This window comes from Aethalodelphis obliquidens, unplaced genomic scaffold, assembly GCF_003676395.1.
Source record: "Aethalodelphis obliquidens isolate GAN/ISIS:26980383/991018 unplaced genomic scaffold, ASM367639v1 scaffold19, whole genome shotgun sequence".
Lineage (NCBI taxonomy): Eukaryota > Metazoa > Chordata > Mammalia > Artiodactyla > Delphinidae > Aethalodelphis > Aethalodelphis obliquidens.
The window spans coordinates 11,820,108-11,845,264 of record NW_020837963.1 but is presented as its reverse complement, the minus strand read 5'-3'; the positions used below and the strand labels follow the sequence as shown (position 1 = coordinate 11,845,264).

At 40.7% G+C, this 25,157-nt stretch overlaps 1 long non-coding RNA gene across 2 annotated transcripts in view; it reads left to right on the top strand.

Annotated features, from left to right (window-relative positions):
- LOC113626774 (uncharacterized) overlaps positions 1–25,157 on the top strand; it is a 153,384-nt gene that overhangs the window by 50,886 nt on the left and 77,341 nt on the right. For both annotated transcript variants that reach the window (XR_003435266.1, XR_003435265.1), the window contains exon 3: positions 2,318–2,396. This is a non-coding gene — a long non-coding RNA (uncharacterized LOC113626774). The remainder of the gene's footprint in view (positions 1–2,317; positions 2,397–25,157) is intronic.

Below are 25,157 nucleotides of genomic sequence, written 5' to 3'. Positions count from 1 at the left end.
TAAGGAATAAAGAAGTAGGCAAATATGTCAATAAAATAATTTCACAAGAAAGGTTACAAAGAAAATAAAAAATAAAACAGAGTAATGAAGGGGGTGGAGGTGGTAGATGAATATAGTGGTGGAAGGTGGAAAATAATTCAGGTGTTTCCACTTAATAATAAACAGATGCTACCTTCTAGAAAATGTCTGTAGGTTATAAAAGAAGCCATTCAAAGTAAACAGTAAGCTCAGGAGATAGAAACATCAATGAAGGAATTTAAAGATTTCTTTCCAGAATATTAAGTACTACTTTTCTATTGCTTTAAAAAATTAGCACTTTTATTATAGAAGTAGCACATTTGTTGAAAATAATTAGACCATATAGTAGACCGTGAAGAAGAAAATAAAATTACCCTAAAACCCACCCCTAAAATTTTAATATTTATCTTCCATTTGCTAGGCATATAAAGATATGATTTTTACATAACGCTGATTTGAAACCAGCTTTTATGAACTAGCAGCATGTCATGAACATCTTTTGACATTAATTAATGCATAACTGCATCATTGCTTATCCTGGCTGGGAGGTATTCCACTGAAGAAGTGTACTCAAATTTATGAAACCAAGTCCCTGTTTTTGAGCACTTGTTTCTAGCTGTTTACTTTTATAAACAAAGCTTAATGAATATCCTTGTATCTGTATCTGTGCACATTTGTTTAATCATTTCTTTAGGGAAAATGCCTAACAGTGGAATTGCTAGGTCAGAAAGTCTGCAGTTTTATGTACAGGTTTTGAATTACATTGCACAAATTTCTATGAGAGAGGCTTTGTGAATTTACACCAGCAGTGGACAAATATTCTTTTCTCCACATATGGGCCAGTTCAGAATAGTAAGAAATACAGTAATAAGCAAAAAGAGGTGAACTGTTAATTTGTTTTTGTCTTATTGCTGGTGAGATTTATAATTTTTAAAACTTTTTACTGGCTTTTCACATGTTTTCCTTTTCACATGTCTTTTGCTAATTGTTAAAATTGTTAAAAGTGTCCATTTTTTCCCTTACTGACTTGCAAGACCTCTTTATGTAGCCATTTTTTTCAAGTGCGTACCATGTGGGAGGCACCTTTGCAGGATCTAGGAATAGATTGATGAACAAGGAAATATTGTCTCTTTTTTTAAACAGTCTTTCCCAGTTTATTCTTTGTTCTTTAATTTTTGTGAGTAGAATTTTTTGGAGGTTAAAAGTGTCCTGATTTTCCTACATGGTTTCATCTTGCAGTGCCATGTTAAAAAGCCCTGCCCAACTTCAAGATTATAAAAACTAGTTAGCTATTAGTTGAATAATTTATCTTTTCCCCACAGATTTGAAATGCCATCTTTATCATACACTAAATTCTGAAATACACATAGAGCTGCTTTGGGATTTTCTACTTGATTTCACTGATGTGTCTATGTTGGCACCAATGTCAAATGATTCTAAGCATTGTGGCTTTATAACACATTGGAATATCTGCTAAGGAAAATCCCAACTTATCACTGTTCATGTTCAAAATATTTTTGCATGTTTATTCTACCAGAAGTTTATCAAGCTCCAAAAGGAAATTGCACTGGATTTTCAGAAGGTTTGAGTTACATTTAAAGATTAATTTGCAGAGAATCTGTACAGCATTAGGTATTCTTACCACAGGAACACAACTTCTCTGTATTCAAGTCTGCTTATATGATACTCAGTAAAGTTTAATATTTTTCATTTAAAAGTTCCTGCATATTTTTTTGTCCAGTTCATTCCTAGACATTTTATATCTTTGGTTGCTACTGTGAATAAGATCACTTTACCATTATATTTTTTAACTGATCATAATTGGTAGGTAGGAAAATTGCTGATTCACCTATTGATTCATTGCTAGCCTTCTTAATGATGTATCTTACTAGCAGCCACAATTACAAATACTTAATCACTGGTGCAGCCTGAGAACCAACCAGTCAGCACAGATTCTGGTTGTGAATGGTTTGTTACAGACTTTCTATGGCATAGCAGCTGAATACTAACCCAGATGTCAGTTCTAATCCTTTTTCAGAAAAATCTCTTTTTTCCAATATCTTTCGTAAGTGAGTAACCATAACATCCATAATTTCTGGCCATTTTTCTTCCTCCTTTACAATATTTTGTTTTAGTGTTTAATTTCATTAACTAGAAAGGCAAGATAATCTTAAGTAGAAGTGGCGATAATGGAAATATTTATATTACTCCTGATTTTATTAGAAAAGTTTGTCAGGAGTAGATACTTCTGTAAATAATATTGAGGAAAATCTAACCTATTAATATTTTTTTTAATTAGGAATTGATGGTGAATTTCATCACATTCCCTACCTCCACCCTCTATCAAGATGGATTGTCTCCTCTGTCCTATTAATAAGGTAACATATTAATCCATTTCCAAGTTGAACCATCATATTCATCAACCCTACTTGGTCACAATGAATAACCTTTGTGTTATATGCCTGAATTTCATTTATTAATATTTTATTTAGTATGTTTATAACTAATAGGCATAAGTGTGATTGGTTAAACAATTGTTTTTTTCTTGTGCTTTGACAGGTTTTGGTAAAAAGATTGGTTTTGTTTTATAAAATATATTGATATGCATTTGGATACTGTGTGATTTGGTGCATACAAGACTTTTATACATTTATTTTACTTCGTAGCCTTTATAAAAATAAAATAATCCTTTTTGTCCCTTTCAATATTTTACTTTGTCCCATTTAATATTTTACTTTGAACTCTCTTTCTATGATGTTGATATTGCAACCTCTGAATTATGTTTTCCTTGTATTACCTGATCTATCTTTATCCAACCTTTTATTTTTAACATTTGTGAGTTGTTCTTTCTTTGGAGGGCATGGAGAAAGATTTTATTTTTGACATAATTTACTCTCTATTTTAAGAGATTTAACTCTTATGAAAGACCATTTTTGTTTTGCAAAATGTGCTATATTAATTTGAATTACTAGACTGATAGATACAGTAGTTGTTGAGGTTTTCCCAAGCAAATGGCTGCCTTGTAGAATAGGCATAAATAACGTGGCAAGTTGTATGAATTATGCTGTTGAGCCGGTAAGACGAGGACGTATGTGATAGACAGGTCTAGGACAGGTATGTATGGTAAGTAGCCTTCAATGTACCAGTATCAACGGCCCCACCTCTTATATTCACACCCTGTGTGAATCCTCTTCCCCACAGTGCAGCTGGACCAAGTGATGGCATCTAATCAATAGAATAAGGCAAAAATGTTGAGATATCACTTCTGAGATTTAGTTATGTAGAAACCGTGGCTTCCATCTTGCACTCCCTTTCTTGCTCTCTTGATGGCTTGCTTTGAGAAAAGCCAGCTGCCATGTTGTGAGCTATGTTATGGAGGAATTCCATGTGGTACAAGAATGGGGAACTACTTTCTGACAGCAACAACCTGAGTGAGCTTGGGTGCAGAATCTCCCTCAGACAAGCCTTCGGATGGGACCACACATCCAGCCAACACCCTGATTTCAGTCTTCTGAGAGACTCTGAACCCTGCTAAGCTGTATCTGAATTCCTGACCCACAGAGACTATGAGATAATAGATGTTTTCTGTTTTAAGCTACTGAGTTTTAGGATAACCTGTCACTCAGCAATAGGTAACTAATATAATACGTGACTGGATTTCTTGGGCGTTCATCACCCTTTGTTATTTGGTTTATGTGGCTAGGCATGAAGGTCCCTGAGTTCTATCGTCATAGATAAATCAATCAATTAACACTACGTTAATAAAATGTACGAAGCAGAGGTTAAGTTTAGTGATCTATCTATCTATCTATCTATATAAAACGTACAACTCCTGATTTGCATAATGTCAACCCTTTATAAGCTGTTCAGTAAGGGACTGAATGTAATTTTAGCGATGCAGAAATAATAGTGTGATACATGGAAAGGTAAAGTATCTCATGGCAGTGATGAATATTAGGAGTTGAGAGGGAGTGGCAGCCGACACTTTCTAGAGAGAAGGCCCTTCTGTTCAGTCCCAGGTGGTTTCTGTTACCATGTGAATTCTCATTGCATTACCTTGCATTACTTCATTTTATTTGTTTTATTTTCCTCTTTGCTTTATTTTATATAGTACTAAAAATTGACAAAGTTATGGCAAGACTAGAGGACCAGTTTGTAAGTGTAAGCATAATCTATACTTGAAGATGAAAACATCAAATATGAAAATACGTATTGCCTTTATTGTCCATGCATCTTATTTCGCTTACTTATCAGGGAAGATTATTTTGAATTATGATGTCTAAAAGGCATGAAAAATGTTTTTCACCTATAAACCTACAGGGGCAACAAAAATAGCGTTCAGGAGGAAAAGTTATTTATCGAAATGGAGGATTTACTCACAGTGAGACTGTTGAATCAGTTGAAAATTCATGTCACTTTGCCTAATGACCATTTGAGCAAAGTCTTAAAGTTGGAAGAAGGAAAGAAAAAGCCCAGTGTTCTCATTCAGAATAGGGTTACTTTTGGGTGGGTCATGTAGAAATTTAAATGTCAAAAATAAAAATAGGTTGTGGGACTACTAGAATAGATAGAAAAGCAATAGAAATATATGTGGAAATATTAATACATATAGAAAGATTACATAGCATAGAAAGTCATTATATGAATGAAACTAGATTACTTTGGAGAAAACATGTCAGCAAGAGCACACAGTTTCAAGAGTTAAAACCAACTCCAGGATTGAACATTTCCAAAGATATACTGGGGCTTGGGGCTAATGTAGTGGGAAACTGCAAATAGAAACTGTTGTCTATCACTGCGAAGATCCATGGGTAATGTACTTAGTTAGGTACATATGTTTTCTATGTACACCAACTTCTTGCTTTGCAAGGCCTTCTTGAAAAGGACAGTGATATAATTTGGGGAGTGTCTATATAATTGTAATCCTTTCCTTTGAGGAATTCATATTTGGCCATGAAGGACAGTGCACAAGTGAAGCACTTAGACCATGGAGCCAGGTTCATAGCATGGAGGGGTCCATCACTCTGAGCCGGGCTGGAAAGACCATCTTGCAGCCCTGTGGCCAAAGAATGAGGGGAAAAAACAACCCAGGTTTTATATATACTTTTGAAATAATTACTTCAACTTTATCAGGTAGAAGTTCTTTTTTTATTGTTAATTATCTGAGGAAAATGAATTATTTCAGGAAAATTCAGATAGAAATTCTTATCCTCATTTTACAGCTGAGGAAATCAAGGCACTGAGAAGTAAGTGATTTGTCCATGGTCATGTAGCTAGTGAACAATGGAGCTGAAATTAGAACCCTGGGGATATGAATTCAAAACCCATAAACTTAATCTCTCTGTCCTAGTCTTATCCCCATCCCTGTACAGATTCATCTTCCTGTTGGGGAGATTTTGTGGGTGTTCGTTGGTTGTGGCAAAGGAGAGAACTATTCACTGTGGAACTGGAATCATCTGCTTGTTTAATGTACATTGATACTGTCTTGCTAACGAGATCACAGCTGTCTTGAAATCATTGTCCCTTGAGTTTTTTTTCCTCTACCATTCTCCGATATATTTTAATGTAGAATATATGTATCCACCAAATCAATTACTTGGTTTCTGGATTACACGTGCATTCTGGTGTTCTTTTTCATTATTGCCTATTGAAGGTGCCATGCACTTACTAGTCCTGAAAGTTACTACTGAGCCAGTCAGGTTATATTTACAAGACTGTTTACAAGAACCCCAGGAGATTCAAAGCGTTTCTGCCCAAACATAAGGGGCTATTTTTTAGAACACTGGGGCACTCTTTAGAAATTTGAGAGCACATCTTTGGAGCCCCGCCATAAGTATTGTACAGAACTGATATTATACAGCAAAAATTTGTGGAATAAATAAATAAAATACTGAATATGGGAAAGTGTAGAAGTTCAAAACATGGAAGAAAACTTTATTTTTCTTCCAGTCTTAATTCTTGCACACAGGTGAGAACAGAGGCAGGAAAGAGAGAGGGAAGGGAAGTACGATATTTGCACCCAATGCTTGTTTAATAACTTTTTACTGAAATGCATTGAAGAATAAAAAAGAAGGATTTATTTTATCAGTTCAGCTAACAGTGATCAAGGTCTTACAATGTGTTAAATTCATATACCTGACATAGCACATTAACCCACTGGTTCTCAAATCTGCCTGCACGTTGGAATCGCCTGGGAAATTTAAAAATTATCGTTGCCTGGAGTCTACCTCCAAGGATTCTTATTTAATTGGTGTGGGGTGTGACGTGGACAAAACGTTTTTATAAAGTTCCTCAGGTGATTTTAATAAGTAGCAAACTTTGAGAAGCCCTGTGTTACTCCTTTCGTCCAGTGGTTGTCAAACGTTTTCTGTAAAAGGCCAGAGAGTAAATATTTTAGTCTTTGCTAGCCATAGGGTCTCTGTCACAACTACTCAGTCCTGCCATTGTAGCACTCACACAGCCATAGACAAAATGTTAAGTGTAGCTGTGTTCCTATAAAACTTTATTTATGGACACTGAAATTTGAGCGTCATAAAATTTTCACATGTCACAAAATAGTCTTGTTTTTAAAAATTTTTTTTTCTCAACGGTCTAAAAATACAGATTGAGGCATACAAAATCAGGCAGCTGGCTGGATTTGACTATCATTTGCAGGCTCCTGTTTTAATCCATTTAACTCCACAAAGGCACATGCAACTATTATTCTCATTTTTAATGGCTGAAGAAAGAGGCAAGATCTCAGGTCTGCTGGCGGTTGAGTCAGAATTTGACCATGATGCTAAACTACTCTTAGGAAGTATCAACATTTATCCCCAAAATCATAATTTTGGCTGTTCTTTGAGGTTAATTATGAGGCTAAGTGATGTGAGGGATGCACTCCTTCCAACCCCCATCATTTAAACAATAAATTGCCAATGAATTCAAATTAAACAATACCTCGTTTCACTAAAAAAAAAAATATTTTTAACCATTGTTCAACACTCTGCTTCCCACATTGCTGAGGTTTCCTGGCCTTTAATGTGTTCAATGAGGGATTTACTCAATTTAATTGAAGTTACAGTTTTTCCTTGTTCATCATGTACCGCCAAATCAAGCAAATAGTGTTAAAATATTATGGTCAATTATACATATAAATCTTGCAGAGAGTTAATGAACATATTTTCTAGATTGTGGAACAGCCTGGACACTTATCTTGCTCTTTAAGATAAAATACCACATCTATATAATGCATTGCTAAGCTTTCTTCAAACTACACACTTTGCCTAGAATCCCATTTTCCATTAAATAATAATCATTGTAATTAATAGACTGGTTATTTTATCTCCCTAATCTGGTTACAGTAATTTATCAAAGGCATGTAAATGAAAGCTAGAAAAGTAGTGAACCATTCTTTTTATAAGAAGGTAAAGAACATAAAACGTAATAATTCTCTAGGGAACGTAATAAGATATGTGACTTCTTGTAATTCACTGAAGGAAATACATTAAGTGTTTACCATTGTTTTAAGGGCACTTGATTGGCTTGATGTACACTTCTCATGGTTAGTGATTATGGCTACATTGATGGGTGAACTTGAATGTTTTCTTCAAATCTTTGAAAGTGCCCTGGGACAGACCAGCAGGATTCATTCCTAGCTCTGCATCCAGCAATCCTCAGTACTGACCAGATGAGGATGCAATGCCTCCAGGTGGTGCTGAGGACAATTCAGAGCTTGGATGTTCTTGAGAAGGATTTTAAAACCCTTTACCTCACCTTAAAACAAGAGAGGATCTGTTACCACATCCACCCATTCAGTCCTCAGGCACTGACAGTTGATACAGACAAGAAAAGGATGGGAAAGGAAGGGGACCAGCCAGGTGGGCGACTGGGCTCTTGTACAATTTCTGCTGCTCATCTTCAATTGGGCCAATCCGCCTGACCCTGTTTTTAAATTTTATATTGGAGCATAGTTGATTAACAATGTTGTGTTGGTTTCAGGTGTAGAGCAAAGTGATTCAGTTATACATATACATGTACCTAATCTTTTTCAAATTCTTCTCCCATTTAGGTTTTTACAGAATATTGAGCAGAGTTCCCTGTGCAATGCAGTAGATCCTTGTTGGTTATCTTTTTTTTTTTTTTTTTTTTCGGTATTCTGGGCTCTTTTTGTTTTGTCCTCTCCCGTTGCGGAGCACAGGCTCCGGACGCGCAGGCTCAGCGGCCATGGCTCATGGGCCCAGCCGCTCCGTGGCATGTGGGATCCTCCCGGACCGGGCAACAAACCCGTGTCCCCTGCATTGGCAGGCGGACTCTCAACCACTGCGCCACCAGGGAAGCCCAGTTATCTATTTTAAATACAGCAGTGTGTACATTTCAATCCCAATCTCCCCATCTATCCTGCCCCCTCGCACACCCACCTGACTCTTAATGCCAAGGCATTCTCCTTCTCTGTGCTCATACCTGTCCTGCCTAATCCACAGGACTCTTCCAAGTCTTGTACAGGATATACTTGCTATTAAACAGCACTGGCATAGGCAGGATGGGGTCATGATTTCAGTGCATTGAGTACAAAGAATAAACCTTGGAGACAGTCAAGCCTGGATTCAAGTCTCAGTTACACTCCCTCTGAGCTAATGATCATGAAAATGTTACTAAATTTCTGGGTGTCTTGATTCATCATTGAATTCATCATTTTTTTGTGAGAATTAAATCTGAAAATGCACCCAAAACCTCAGAATAGTAACTGAGCTGAGAGTGAGCCTTAAAAAAATATTTGTCTTCATCTCTTTCTCCCCTTTATCTTTCTCCTTCTTCCATCTCAATAGGCTATAAGGATTGATGGACAAGGAGCTGCCCATCTTTCTCTGCAGCCACCTAGTCCTTTGGAATTTTCATTTGGAAGGAAAGGAAAAGAGCAAAGAGCAAAAAGAAAGGCCCAAAAGAAAAACAAAATCTGACCATGTCATTATCATCCTTACCCCTTCAATGGCTTTCCATTGTTCTCAGGACAAAGACCAAATTCCACCCCACCCCAGCCCCGTTCTGTCAATGAGCTCTGGCACTACTATTGCCACCAACTTTGTAGCTTAAACAAACACCCATGTGTTGGCTCACAGATCAGTAGGTCAGAGTCCAGCCATTTGTGGCTGGCTTCTCTGTTCAGAATCAAAATGGTGGCTAGACTTTGTCTGGAGGCTCTGAGAAAAATCCACTTCCAAGCTCTGTGGATTGAATCGTGTCTCCCCTCTTCCCTCTCCCCAATTCAGAACCTCGGCGTGTGACCCAATATCTTGAAGGTGATCCAAATCCAAACCAAGTACCTCAAAATGTGACCTTATTTGGAGACAGAATCTTTACAGAGGTGATCAAGTTAAAAATCATAAGGTCAACGGTCAGCCCTAATCCAATGTGACTGATGTCCTTATGAAAGGGGGAAATTAGAACACAGAGATAGACACTCTTAGAGGGAAGACAGTGTGGAGGAACATAGAAGACATAAGCCATCTCCCAGCCAAGAAGAGAGGATGGGAACAGATCCTTCCCTCACAGCTCTCAGGGAAAAAACCACCCCTGCCAACACCTTGATTTTGGACTTCCAGCCTCTAGAACTGTGAGACAATAAATTTTCGAGGAAGCAACCCAGTCTATGGTACTTCGTTATGGTAGCCTTAGCAAACTAATGCACAAGCTCAGTCTTGCTGTTGGCAGAATCAGTTTTTTGCAAATGTAGGACCGAGGCCCCATTTCCTTGCTGGTTGCCAACCAGGGTTGCTCTCAGCTACACGAGGTCACCAATATTCCTCGTCATGTGGCCCCCTCCTCCTTCAAGCCAGAAATGGTGCATTGAATCCTCCTCATGTTTTAAGTTTCTGGTTTTCTCTGCCTCTGACGTCTGGATTCAGATTTAGAAGCTGATGTGATTTGATCAGGTCCACTTAGTCTTCCTTTCTGGAAGTTAACTGTATCATATAATATAACCTAATCATGGGAGCAAACTCCATCATATCCACAGTCTCAGAAGTTATGCAGGTCTTGTTCACCCAAGGCATGAGGACCTTGGGTGCCATCTTAGAGCGCTGCCTACAACAGGGGCCCCATGTCTGGAATTTGTTTTGCTTCCTCCTATCACAGCACCTGTGCCTGTCACTCCCTCTGCAGGAACCCTCTTCATCACTCTTCATCCTCCCCTGGCCAACCTCTATACATACTTCAGATCACGTATGTTTGTATGATTGCCTGGACACCTAGCATTTTCTTCCAGAGAACTAATCACAGTTATAATTTTACATCTTTTTTTGAGTTGTTATTTGCTTCATTTCTATCCCATCCACACTGTAAACTCTTGAGAGCAAGGGCTGTGTGGTTTTCCTATCATCATTGCATCCTCCACTTCTAGCACAGTGCCTCATAGGCAATAAAATATCCATTGAATGAATGAATAAATGAATGAATGAATGAATGGTAAACGTACCCTCCCCTTTACTCTTCTAATCTCTTGCACAGATTGAGACAGTCAGAGACCAAATTTGGGATATGTAGAGAATTTTATTTTCAGGGCAGTGTAGGGGTTCCTTGCATGAAGATTTGATATAGACTAAATGGTCCCCTGCCTGAACTATCAACCCAATGCCTGAACATTTTATCTTAACTTTTAGAGTTTAGGTGATGAAAGTACAAAGGCCAGTATTTTAAAAGCTACCATTATTGTCCCTAAATAACTTAACCTAAAACAAATTATGCCACTTCCAATGGCCCTGAAGGAATAGGACAAAGGACAGGCATTTTCAGTGAAAGCACAGACTAAGGAAGACTGCCTCCTAGAAGCCTGTCTGGAGTGGACATCACACTGTGGGGTTGGAGTGGTCAGGAAGACATTTGGGTGATGTGGGTGTCAGGCAGAAAGAGAAGGTGCTGTCTTCCACAGGATTCTGCTGCCCTCCAGCTCTGTTTAAGTGCCAGATGTGCTACTGTTGGTGTTTTGAGATCCATTAATGGGTTAAAGCATGATGAGGCAGCAGCTTGTGCTGATGTGCCTTTCTCTCCAACGTGGCTCTTTGGTGGAGGCGTGGGGGAGGCAGGCGGCGGGGAGGAATGATGATCAGGGTGGGAGAAAATGTTTCTCTTCTCTGAAGCATCAGAAGAGTTACCTTAATGGCCACTTATGTTGGGGTCCCAAGTTTTTCATTCAAAATGATAATAAAAAGTCAACTTAAAGCCATAGGGAAACTCATTCACATAGAGCAGCTTGGAGCCAAGCCTCTGGAGTCACCAAGCTGAAAAGAACCTGATTAATGACAGCACCTGAGATAAGTGGCACTTTAACCAACCTTAACTGTTGATGTATGATGACATAATGTCCCCTCCAATTAATGACAACGATATAAAACACCTGTATTTAGCAGAGCAGATGCTGCCTTTATGGTTAGATGCGCAGATGAAATTGACTTCTAAAGGACCATCTATAACTTACTTCCCTATTATTTGTTTCTATATTTGTTTCATTATGTATGTTATAGGTGGAGGAGGAAATTTAACCTCAGATTTCACACTTGTGCAGCAGAAAGGTCTAGGCTGTACTGTAATTTACCTAAAACCTTTGCATCCCATGATTGAGCAGGTTGGCAATGGTCATCTGTCTCAGTCACTGAGAGCTTTTCGTACTGTATGAACCCCAAGGGTTGTTTTATTTTTTAATAAAAGATGAGCGATACCTTTAATGAATCAGCCAATCAATCGGTATACGGAAGCCACATGTTTAAATCTTCTATAAGATAAACAAGGTATATGCAGTTTCAAAAATGAAAATGGTTATTGCATACTAAATATATGCAAGGTGCTGTATTAGGTGTTTGGGGCTCACCAAGCATTCATTTCTTTATGGAATTGTAATTTATCAAGGGAAGCAAGGCATATGTACCATGACTGTAAATGCTAAATGTTAGGGAGAGCTACTGTGATATTGTGATTTATAATAAGAAATATACATTTGGTCTTTGTCACCACGTCTGACACAGAGCTCCTAAAACCCTTGGAATTTCCTAAGTAATGAGAGTTCTAAAGTTACGTTTTGTTATGCTATGGGGCGACTTTTGGAAAGCACTTAGGTAACATAAGGATGGGGGCTGGTTGCCAGGGGACTCAACTATGTGATTAGAGGGTTGGAAATTTTAGTCCCCCCTCCTCCCTTCCCCTCTTCCCACACACACCTCTGGGGGAGGGGAGAAAGGCTGGAGGTCCAATCGATCACCCATGGCCAATGATTTAATCAATCAATCATGTCTATGCAATGAAGCCTCCATAAAAACTCAAAAGGATGGGATTTGGAGAGCTTCCCAGTTGGTGAACACATGGAGATGTGGGGAGAATGGCCTGCCTGGAGAGGGCATGGATACCCTGAGCCCTTTCCCCATACCCTGTCATATGCCGCTCTTTCATCTGGCAGTTTCTGAGTTATATCCTTTTATAATAGACCAGTAATCTAATGAGTAAAATGTTTCTCTCAGTTCTGTGAGCTGCCCTGGCAAATTAATCGAATCTGAGGAGGTCGTGGAAACCTCCCATCAATAGTCACCTGATCAGAAGCACAGGTAATAACCTGGACTCACAACTGGCGGCTGAAGTGGTAGTGTGGGGAGATGGTCTTATGGGACTGAGCCCTTAATCTGTGGGATCTGATACCATCTCCATGTAGGTAGTGTCAGTATTAAGTGGAATTGTAGAACACCCAGCTGGTATTGGAAACTTACCTGTTGGATGGCGGGGCAGGTGGGGTGGTGGTGAGGAAACTCACACACCCACCCATTGGAATTGGGTCCAGAACGCTTACAGCTACATATAGTGGGCATTCTGTGAGTTCAGCCATGGAGAAAGCCACATGGATGCGAGAAGGGACTATGTATATAGGTTGGGAAGAAGAGAGGCCGGACCAGGTGGGAAGTTATACTTTTGAAGCCATGGTGAAGGAATACACAGGTGAAGCCAGGAACTGGAACCAACAAGAAAATAGCAGTGCACAAGATGTACAGTGGACAAACTAGCTCAAGATCAAAAAAGATGATTGAGTCAAGATCATGAACAGTGTTGATGACCAATTTAATTTCTTTTACGTGATGATTTGGGAACCCAAGGATGAGGTAGAAATAACGGGGAATCTTCTGTTTTCTATCTCACCTTGAAGCATTTTATGTTACTGTGTTATTTGGGTGAATACTGACCTTGGAGTTTGGGTCAGAGAATTGAGAGACTTTGAATAGGTGATTAAACAGCACTGAGGGCTCAGACTGACCGTCTTGTTGGCTGCAGGAGAAAACGTCAGAGTCATGGTAAGAATTGTTCTCTCCATGAGTCCCTCAACAGCAAACTTGGTGGGTCATTGGTGTGACTGTCAAGCACATTGGTTAACAGGACAAAGAACAAATTGAGAGTGAATTGCATTTTGGGGAGCTAGGATATTCCTGGCCCCTCTCTTCTTTCTTTACAACTTCTCTCTGCTACCCAAAGAGGAGTTTTTATGGATTGGTCCAGTTTTAGGACATTTAAGTTGTCACTGCCTGGAGGCTTCAGCTCTCTTGCTTGGCTGAGTTAGTGTCCTAGCATGCATGAATGTGGACGCTTACTAATCTCTCTAGGGTCCCTGAGGCCAGAGAGGACACTAGATCTAGGGTGACTGCACAGGGGATGAGACCCAGCAGCAGCCCCCACGCTGCATCCCCAGGTCATCACCCGGCTGTGGGCGGCTTTACCCCCCCCCACGCGCTTGCTGGGACAGGTGGCCTTCGCCAGTTCTGCTTTCATTGTGAGGGCAAACGTTCATTGTCTTTCACTTTCTCTAGTTTGCCACTGAGAATGGCAGGTGTAGCCAGAGTAGGCAGCTTGGGCTGATAATCTGAGGTCAGACTTTTCTTTCTTTCTTTTTTTTTTTTTTTTTGCGGTACGCGGGCCTCTCGCTGTTGTGGCCTCTCCCGTTGCGGAGCACAGGCTCCGGACGTGCAGGCTCAGCGGCCATGACTCACGGGCCCAGCCGCTCCGCCGTACGTGGGATCTTCCCGGACCGGGGCACGAACCCGTGTCCCCTGCATCGGCAGGCAGACTCTCAACCACTGCGCCACCAGGGAAGCCCAGACTTTTCTTGATGAATTTGGAGATAGAATGTGAATCCCATGAGAGCAGGACTTAATTTTGTTCATTGCTGTATCCCTAGCGCCTGTGCCTGACACACAGAGGGTATTTAATACACATTCATGGAATTAAAAAATTTGCCTTGCTTTCTTTTCTGTGCACATATTTTCTTTAAGGACCCAGATGGTTGATTGAGGGCAGCATCCCATTCCCCAGACTTTCATGTTTCTATCCGCGAATATCTGTAATAGCTATAAAATGGGAACTGCGTTTGAATATATCGAACGGTGGCCACTAACATTTTGCAGCAAGCTTTTCCTTTATTTTTCCTGGAGGAGTTATTTGTGGAGCCCCCAAAGGTGATTGTCAGTTTTCTAAGCCCCTATCCCAAGATTCCATTCTGAGGAGTGAATGAGCTGAGGTCACCTGGGACCATTTCTCACTTATCTTTGTAAAAGGAAAAGGTGCCCATCCTTCTCAAGAAAATTATTTTTCTCCATCCTACCCCCTCCTTTCTAACCAGGAGCAGACTCACATTTTATATGTGACCCACCCCACATCCCGGCATTTTCCACCTCTCACTATCAACAGGTCACTTCTCTGCAAACTATAGATGTATTTATAAATCTTAAAAAATATTTCTTCCTCTCTGTGTTCCACTTGTTGCCATGGACCTTCTGTCCTTTTTTTTTTTTTTTTTTTTTTAGTAGTCTACTTGCTTGGGAGAAACACATACACACATTGACAACATTTACCCCCTCTCTTCCCTCTCAGTGCTCCCTTCTGCTTTCCCGGGTGGCTGGCTCAGGATTGACCTTGCACTTTCTGGTCTCTCAAGTATCATTAAGGGCCCTTTGTGCTGTCATAGGTCCCCAGCTATCTTTGGGGATGTGCAGCAGTTGAATGGAACTCTAGGAATCCTTATGATACCTGTGACCTAATTTTACATTGAAATGATATTGGAAGAATTGGGATTTTCTTGTCTGTTCTAGTCATTGTATTTTTATAGAAGCCTTCTACCCACTGTATGCCTGAAACTGTCCTGAGTGCTGGGGTTATAAAATTATGAAGTCATAGAAACAGGGGTCATGATACAGTGTGCCTCATGCAGGGTCAAGGCACCTAAAGGGGCCTGGGATCTCTTCACTTCCAACATCCAACTGCACATATAACCTTGATGAGGATCGACACGGGCCCTGTTGTCCCAAGTAGTGCTACACCGAATGGAATGCATCCCAGGCCTCAGGCAAGCACTGTTCGCAGACATTTCTGTTCACACATTTAGGACAATAGAAGATGGATGAAGGTACCAATCAGTAGCATACTGTTACAAGAAGTGGAATGTGCATGGCTTGGCCAACAGAAATGATGACCTCTTTGCCTGAAACCCTAAGCTTCTTTGTCCTTCTTTGTCACAGATATGTTTAGTATTCAAAATGGAATTTAGGGATGAGTTTATTATTCCTAAGAGAGGAGGAGTATTTTCTTGACCAAAACATGTGCCATTTCTACATGAGCCAAACTTTTAGTTGGAAGTGAGATGCTCCATTTTTTGTCTGTTGTGTTGGTTTGGGTATTTATTTATTGATTTATTTATTTTTAATGGCAGAGATATATGAAAGTTGTCTCTTAAGCAGAAAATAAACAAATACCCACTCTCAGATATTTGTGCTCATAACAGAATTTTTGGTCTCTGAATTGGGTCCTGAGAGATTAAAGACAGCTGGTGCCCACACAGCAGCTGAGAAGCACGCTTCTGGGTAAGTGTGTTGAACGAAATCTAAACAATGCTAACTGGTCACAGACACTAATTAAGGAGCCTGCCAGTAGCTGTGGGCTGCTCCAAATGAAACACTACCTTTTCTTCACTATGTTGACATAGAGACACAAATAAGGTTCCAGAAGGATCGAAGAGTGTGGGCACTGGAATCTTGTCTTCCCAGTAAATTTGCCAACATCGGATAAAGCCGAGAAGGAACTGGCTCAAAGCTACGAAGAGACATTGTTAAATGAGGGCTGGATTGTTTTTTCCTTAAGGAAGAAAATGTCATGCAGCTCAAATCCCTCCAGTTCTCAGTTCTCCACCATCATAATTTTATATTAATCAGGAAAAAAAATTTCACCGAGAATTGTTTGCCATGTCTTATGGATGGTCATTTGTTAAAAAGGACACAAAAAATCTCTAATAAGAAAAATTCCTGAAGATTACTCTATAAGGTGGTAAAATAATTTAAGGATAATTTTTTTAAGAGATTACCCATCTGCAAAAACATTGCAGGCAAACTCCTGATTTCAGGAAGTCTAGGGTCGTCCTTGAAGGCTGAGAAGAGAGAGCATTTCTGCTGGCCAGTTGGGAGAGGGCTTTTTGACCTCTTTTCAGTATATTTGATTAGGCTTGAGGACTTGATAGAAGTTGGTGAACGCAGGCAGCGGAACCAGCGCAGATGGATTGGAGGCAAAGGAAATGAATAAGCCATCTTCAACTCCCAGTATCTCTTCTTTCAGGAAGATGTTGCCGCTGTCCTCTAAGGAGAAAACTGGACCTACTAGGTGCAAAACTATTTTTAAGTTAAAAGGATGAGTAATGGGGATGATCTATATCTTTGTACCTAATAGCTTTTCTTCATATCGTGGAATAGGAGCTTGGTTTTCTGGGATGGTTAGAAAGATGGTCTCCATCAAGGGCCCTGGAGGTCCCCTCCAATGGCAGAATTTTCCCTTGTCAAGGTCTTTATGACTTTCAAATTTTCTCTTTTGGATCCTGGCTTGAAATTTTGGACCAAATCTCAATTCACTTACTTAAAAAAAAAAAAAAAAAAAGCTACATAAAGGTAAGATTTTGGTTATTGGATAAATTGCAAGATGAACTGCTTTATTCCAACCATGGGGTTTATGATTAGAAAAAACACACATGTAGAGAAAAATATACTCCATGTTAAGTAGCAAAATCTACATCTTAATGGTGAGTAGAGTCATATTTAGTTACACAGAGAGCTAAGAGCCTTTGAAGCACAAAATATTAAAGCCCAAGTAAATTAAGCTACTTATTGAAGAGTTAAGATTTTATCAGTTAAGTTTGTTTGTTTGAATTTCAAGTAGCCAACATTGACTTGTGTTAACCTAAGCAGGGAAAATTAAAAATAATTTTTTGCAAGATTATGGAGAGATTACTGAATGTAAGAAAAAGTGAAAACTGGGGATATCATATTCGCAGAAAACTCCCCAACAATTCATGGCCTCAAGGAAGGACACTCAGCGTGGAAAATGTTGGCCTCTTTAGATCTCCCAGGATGCACCAGCTTCAACAATTTCCCATGCTTGGTTCACTGCAGGAAGTCCGATTGGCTAAGCTTGAGTCTAGAGCCGGGAGAGGATGTGATACTTGATTGACAGAGCTACCAAGACTGGATATATTGGGGGTGGGGTGTTTCCCATAGAAAAATTAGGATACTCCTAGCAAGAGAAGAGTGAAGGAACGCTGGCAGGCAGAAATAACAGATGGCCTGCTACCTACATACGCACGGAGAGGAGCTCAACGTGAACCTCAAAGGATGGGAAAAAGCACAGAGACCTTTTCATGAGCAAGTTGAGTTAAATTGTGTAGAAATTCCTTATTTAACTGAATAAAACCTATAGCTGGAAAATCAAAAGGATCCCTTTGGTCATTCAGTAATGGAAGAAAGGCAGGGGCTGAGGGAAAAAGAAAGGGAGAGAGGAAGAGAATGAGAGTGAATGGAGGTCTATGCTGTGGTGTGGACTGGCTCTACTTAAAGTCCTGAAATAAGGACTTTTTTTTTTTTTTAAATAGATGGTGCAATTCTCTTGACTAACCAGTGACTTCAACAAGTGTGACCACCTTAACATACCATCATTGGGGTTGGTGTCACATTGATGTTGCAATGACATCACTAGGAGTTAGTCTTCATCCTCCCATTATTCTGAACCATTTGGCTGAGCTCATAACATCAAGGACTTTAAGGCAAAGAGGCTTGGAGTCAAATCTCATTTATTTAAACTTGGGAAAGTTATTTAATCTCTCAGTTTCCTCCTCTGTAACTTGGGGATTTTTGTATCTCCCTGGTAGAGTACATATGTAGCTCAGTTGCCTGGGAGACCTGGAAAGCCCAGGGTCCCATCACCGCGTGGACCCAATCTTCCTCCACTTTCCTTTTTCTTATTCAGCACCACCCACACTGACCATGATGTTCTTCAAACAGACCAGGCACCATCTGAATGGAGAGAGAAATTACCCAAGAAAGGAAAGTAGCTGAAGCGGGTTCATCCTGGGGGATCCCAGGAGACCAACCAACTCCCTGGTGCCTGTGTGTCTCGAAGCCTGAGGGTGATGAATCTTTGGGAAGTTTTCTGTAGATATGCTTGTGTCAGTTTCATATAGCTGTTGAACAAATTGCCACAAACTTTGTGACGTAAAACAATACAAATGTACTATCTTATGGTTCTGTAGGTTGGAAGTCTCCCCAAGCTACAATCAAGGTTTCGGCTGGATTGTGTTCCTTTCTGGAGGTTCTAGGGGAGAATTTGTTTCCTAACATTTTTTTGCTTCTAGGGGCCACTGTACCCATTGACTTACGGCCCCTCCCTCCATGTCAGATCCAGGAATGTTGGGACAAATCCTTCTCACACTGCCATCTCTCTGGGTCTCTCTCTTCTGCCTCCCTCTTTTTTTTTTTTTTTTTTTTGCGGTACCCTCCCACTGCTGTGGCCTCTCCCGTTGCGGAGCACAGGCTCCGGACACGGAGGCTCAGCGACCGTGGCTCACGGGCCTAGCCGCTGCGCGGCATGTGGGATCTTCCCGGACCGGGGCACGAACCCATGTCCCCTGCATCTGCAGGCGGACTCTCAACCACTGCGCCACCAGGGAAGCCCCTGCCTCCCTCTTATAATTCTAATGACCCTCGACAGTTACATGGGCCCACCTGGATAATCCAAGGTAATCTCCCTATTTTAAGATCAGCTGATTAGCAACCTTAATCCCACCTGCAATTTTAATCCCCCCTTGCCATGTAAATGAACCTATTCACAGCTTCCTGGGATTATGACAAGGACAACCCTTGGGGGCCATTATTCTGCTGACCACACAAATAATACCCAATTTCCACCTTAGCTTAGATTCAATAAACTCTCTAATAGTCTTCCAATAAATTATTTTATTTTCCCTTCTTGTGTTGACCCAAATCAGCATTGGTTGCCTTTCCCTGTATCATTCTTCCCCCGCTATATGGCATGGGTCACCCTCTTTCTCTCCCTGTGTTTCTTAAAGGGAAACTTCTCAGTGAGATCTGGGGACCCCATCCTTGTCACACTCCAGGATTCCAGAACCCCTTTCTCCTAATCAATTATTTCCATAGCTCTTACCACTTCCTACCTCACTCTATGATTTACTTATTCATTCTATTTATTTTGTGTCTCCATCTGCTAGAACAGAGTGTCTGGGACATACCAGGCACTTAACAAATAAATAATGAATGAATGAAAGGGTTGTTGTTAGGGTTAAATAGAATTAACTGAGGTAACGTATGTGCAACATGGAGGCATACGGTAAGCGCTCATGGGGTGGTGGCTCTTATTTTTAACCCCTCAGAGTCTCTGGCTTCTAGAATTCTTCATGGTAAGTCCTTCAGCCCCAATTTGAAGCCATCACAAATGTTGCTAGTAAGTCCCAAGAAACTTAACTTTTAGTGTTTCTTTGACTGGAATGTAAAACTTCAGTTCTCTGAAAGCCACAGACATCTTGAAACAAGGCAGACTTACCGTACTGGCCTGGTCTTTCTGGAACCGTCTGGCTTGGAGGGACAAATTATGAATTTATGCACCAGCGGTTCAGTTTTCTTTCCCTTTAGGGTAACGGCTCTGTGCTCCCAAATGCGAGAGGCCCTGCCACCTCCTCAGGATTCCAGGCAACCACTCCAGCTGTCACAAAGCATGGGGTGGCTTTGAGGAATGTGGTCCGAAAGCCGCAAAGTGAAAAAAGGCAAGAAGGGGGGGACAGCACTCACTGCCATGTGAGTAACGGGCTTTTGCTAATCAGCCTCTGAAGGACTGCTTCCCCGAATCTGCCCCAAATGTGACGCTCGGACCCTGTAAACCCAAGAAGTGCAGGTTTACACTCTAGGTGACGAAGACAGCCGTCCAGCAGCTGCAGAACCCAGAGGAAAAAGAAGACAATACATTTTCTTGCTTGCTCTGCGGTGGCAGGTGCACACCGGGAGTCACGGCCTCCAGGAGGAACTGGGGCTTGGCTGCAGAGCTGTCAATTAATCATCATCCGGGAGATGCTGCTGCCCTTGACAGCAGCGAGAAGAATCCTTTTCATTTCCTCAGGGTTGTGCCACTGCCGCTAAGTGCACACGCTCCTGCATCCGCTGCTTGGCAGCCGGCGTCATTTCTTTGCTTCTGCTTCTTGTAGAACGAGCCCTCACTGCAGCTGGATGGGCTCTGCTAAATCCTCTGAACACATCTGGTGCCTTCGCATCTTTTGTTTCTCTCTGTAACCCCGTTCGGAAAGCTTCCCCTCCCCCCTCTTCCCATGTAAATTCCACTCATCTTTCGTGGTCCCACCAAATTTCAGTTCCTCCCCCCAACCACTTTTATTGACCTTTGCCCTCCTCTTTACCCCAGTATGTGAATTGAATGATCATGTATTACAGTTATAATGATAATAATGAAAAGCTGGTTTTCAAAATGCCCCATTTACTGTCTGTATAACTATCTGCATAGCCTCGAGCAAGTCACGTGACCTCTCTGAGCTTCTGGTTCCCTATGCAGTGGGGATTCCACCCTAACTAGGAGTTGCCGTGAGGACGCAAGGGGATAACGTGGGAAAGCTTCTCTCAGGTCACCTGGCACATAGCAATGGCTCAGTTAATAGCGATTGAATCTGAAACTCCTGTCCTCAGGATGGTTCAGACGCTAAACTAGGGTCTCTGATGGTTAGCGTTCTGTTGATGTGCCTTGTGAGCCCCTTATATAAGCCCTCCGCCTCGGACGGCAGTGCAATAGAGATGCCGCATCCCCAGCAGTGTTGCTACTTTAAAAATTTGTTCATTACGGGGGAACCTCTTCCATAGCCTGAGGTTTCATACCATTCACCTAGCTCCATTCTCTGCCTCTTTGGTAAGCAGGTTCCTTCCTCTCTACCCCACAGGCATTAATAATCTCCAGGATAACCTTACCTATTACTAGACCCAGAAGCCAGTACGTTTTCTGTTTCCTCCCTGCTTATTACTGTGTTTTGTTTTTGTGCTTCCATTTTTGATATATGGAGTATTGACCTTGTTTTTGAGCATTGCTATGTCTTTTATTATCCCCAACTTTTTTGGGGGAAAGTTTAAATCTACTGAAAAATGGTAAGAGTAGTAAAATTAACATCTGAGATTCACCTAGTTTCATCAATTGTTAACGTGTTGGCAGATTTACTTCCTCCCTCTCCCTCTCTCTCTCTTTTTTTTTTTGTTTGGAAGCATTTGAGAGTTAGTTGTAAACATCATTATTTGGAACTTCACCCATAAACACTTCAGTCATGTATCTTGTAAGCATAAGAATATTCTCCTACATAACTTCAAATATAATTATCACACTCAAAAAATTTATTATCTGTCATCCATACCAAATACAGAGTTTTGCAATGCTAGCCCATTATAAATATGTTTTGAGCCAGGATTCCATCATGGGTCATGAATTGCCTTTCTTTTCATATCTCATTAGTCTTTTCTCTCCAGACTTTTTTCATGGGGTGGGGAGAGGCAACCAGGGGACCCTTGTGGCACTGACAGATTTTGAAGAGGCCAGGACAGTTTGTCTGCAGAATGTCCTCAATTTGGATTTCTTTGATTGTTTTATTATGATTCGAGTCAGGTTAGGTGGTCTTTTTTTTTTTTTTTTTGGCCAGAGTACCACATAGGTGATGTCGTCTACTTCTTACTACATGACATCAGGAGGCGCATGATATTAGTTTGTTGCTATGGTTTTAAAATAAATATTTCACTACTTTACTTCTCTCTGTTTGGGGTTGGGAAGGGAATCCTGCATGAACTCTCAGCACCACGTTGAGTGGAACCCTTGATGAGCTCTTACTGTTGCACTAGGCTTGCATTAGTCAGGTTGCATTTTTAAAAATACACTGATGATGAAAATCATTTTGAAAATCTCAAACATTGTCCTCCTGAATCCCGGGAAAGTGGTGAGAAATCAAATGTTGATTCTTTTTTTTTTTTTTTTTTTTTTTTTTTTTTTTTTTTCCTTTTTTAAGGAAGCTTTTTTTTTTTTTTTTTTTCCATTGTGAATCACTTTAAGATGTCTCATACTCATGTGCTGAGATGTGTCCTCCCTTTCTCGAAGTATTGGGTAGTCACATTTTATTCTGAGCAGCGTGCAATGGGCCCTTTCTGTTTACAACTTTCTCTTTATCACTTTGTGATATATTTTTGAAAAGTTCTTGGCTCTGCCTTCCATGTTACTAATCAAGATATTCAATCCTTGACCCTGTTACTTTGTCCTTGTCCGTCATCACTCCACGTCCCAACGGTGTTCTCACTTTCCTCCTTATTTACTCTGGTCCGTCGGGTTCCCTTGCCAACACTTCTCCTTGCCCTGTTTCTCACTTTGTTGTATTTAGTTGGCAAACTCAAATGCTCATTAAACTCAGTTACCAACACACACTGCCCCTCAATCCAAACAACTGAATATTGTTAGAGAAAAAAAACCCCACACCTATGCTGACAGTTCTAATTTAAAATTCCCAACCGCAATTAGCCTCTGATGGGCACTCAGTCAGCATTCCTACGATGCTTCTGCAGTGCTTTTGCTGTACCAGTCTCCAAAACAGCTACTTCATACTTTCCCCCTCTCGGCAGACTATCTTAACGCCTACTCTGCCTCTCTGTCAACTTGTAACTTCACCACTTACTTTACTCAGAAAACTGTATCAAGCAGATCTCCCAGCATTGATTAATTAACAGTAAATATTTCCAATAAACATTTACTGAATGTGGAGTGCTTTTAGACACTGTAATAGATTTTAGATGCAGCAGGTTATGTTATGATGTTGACAAGATGTGTGGTTTATGTATTATAGAAGTCAATATACATAAAAGTTTATATATAGGAAGAAGTGCTAAATGCTGTGAGAGAATCAGTGAATGTTCTAGGGAAAGATTGTACTTGCGTGAGATACAGATTTGAAAGGATTCCCTAGATGTGGCATCTGATGGAGGTTTTGAGTGATGAAGAGGATTTGGACATCCAGATACAAGCTTTTGGGCAATGGAGGCAGAGAGAGCAGTATGAGCAAGTAATAGAGCCAGACACATGCAAGACCTACTTTACTTCCTGCTCTACTTCCTGTTTCTGTTATGTGATCCTGTTTCTGTTATGTGATCTTTTTGCCTTCAGTATAAAGATGTTTTTAAAAGTAGAAGAACAAGAAGAAAAACAAAAACTTAAAATGCGAAATGTATTCGCATTTATCAAGCAAAGAGCAGTACATCTGAAGCTTTCCAAAATGAAGGGACTGACAGCCTAGATTGGAACAACTCAGTATTGCACGGAGCTCGAAATGCTCAGCTAAGATGATGAACAGTTCCTGTCTTGAGGGATGGATGAATGATTCCCTCCATGGCATCCAACCTCTCCAATAGGTATCCAAATTCTTTAGTCTATTGGATATGAGAGGCTTTCCTTGAAGAGGTAGCCAACTACACCAAACCTTAAAATCCTGAAATGAAACACACATACTGTAGTAGGCACTTTCCAAAATGGTACCTTGTCTGTTTTACGGCACTAGAACCAATCTATCCAACTATGCTTGGTGTTATTTCCTAGTACGGTATTTTCTGTGTGAGTCCTATTTCCCCTGATAAATTAAAGCATCCTTGAGAACACACTCTCCCTTGAAATATGATTCACTCAACATCTTGAAATATGATATTGATCAGAATCAGTACTCATCAATACTCGTTTATCGATGATTTTTAAAAGAGAGCTATGGCCGTGCTTCCTTTTTTGGTGATGTTCTGTGTTTGTTTTCTTTTGCTTCATCCTAGAATGGTCGGTGCCTCAGGAATGAGCATCCAATGAATGTATGTGAGTTGACTCAGGCTAAATCCTACTTTAACCTTAAGTCCAGTCTGCTGTAGGTAAAAACAGAACTCTCTTTTTATTTTTTGTGAACCCCCTCCAGAAATACAAAGCTGCCACCAGAAAAGATTATCCAATTTAATCAAACTCATGGAACTTTATTTTAAGTTAGTAAATATTGTGCATGAACCCATTAGCCAATTTGATATGACGAGGGCAGACGAGCCCTCTCAACTACCCATAAGGTCAACTGACCAGTATTAGCACTTGATTCAAGGCTTGGTCTGGGAGAAGTTAGGCATTGTGATGCCTCACATTAACCAGGCTGGCTCTGGGGAGAAGAATCGGTTCCTCTTACGTGGATGGGACCAGCATCTTCTGTGGCATACAGCTCGCACATACCCTAGGCTTTAAAACTCTAAATGAAGGCTGGACTTGGTTAGGGCCTAATGGCTTGTGTGCCTGAAGTAATTGGGACATCCATCCAGTGATTCTCCAGGGAAATCTTGGCTGACTCTCTCTGCTCCCCAGAGGCCATCTGCTGCTTTTCTCAGAGAACTTGCTGCCAGCAGCCTGTCCTGGGAGCCTTGGCAGCCAAGAAACTCCCCTTCAGTCTAAATATATTGGATAAAGGAAAATCCCAGCCATGGATGAAGTCGACTCTCCTCCCCTTTTGAATTTTAGGAACATTTTATCAACTTACTCTACAGGAAGTTGTGTATGTCTTTTTGCCCTCAAAGGAAAAATTTCATTCAGAAGAATCTTCCCCAAAGAAGTGGGCATTGTTTGGGTACAATCTACTCAGGAGAACTGGCAAGCATAGAGGGTCTTAAGACTGCATGTGTACTCAGAGCCTGCCAGTTCTGTGACTCATGACATGGCAGAGGCTGAGTTGGCAGTGAAACCCTTTCCCCACCAAATGTCTCCTGCCCTCACAATCGACTTCT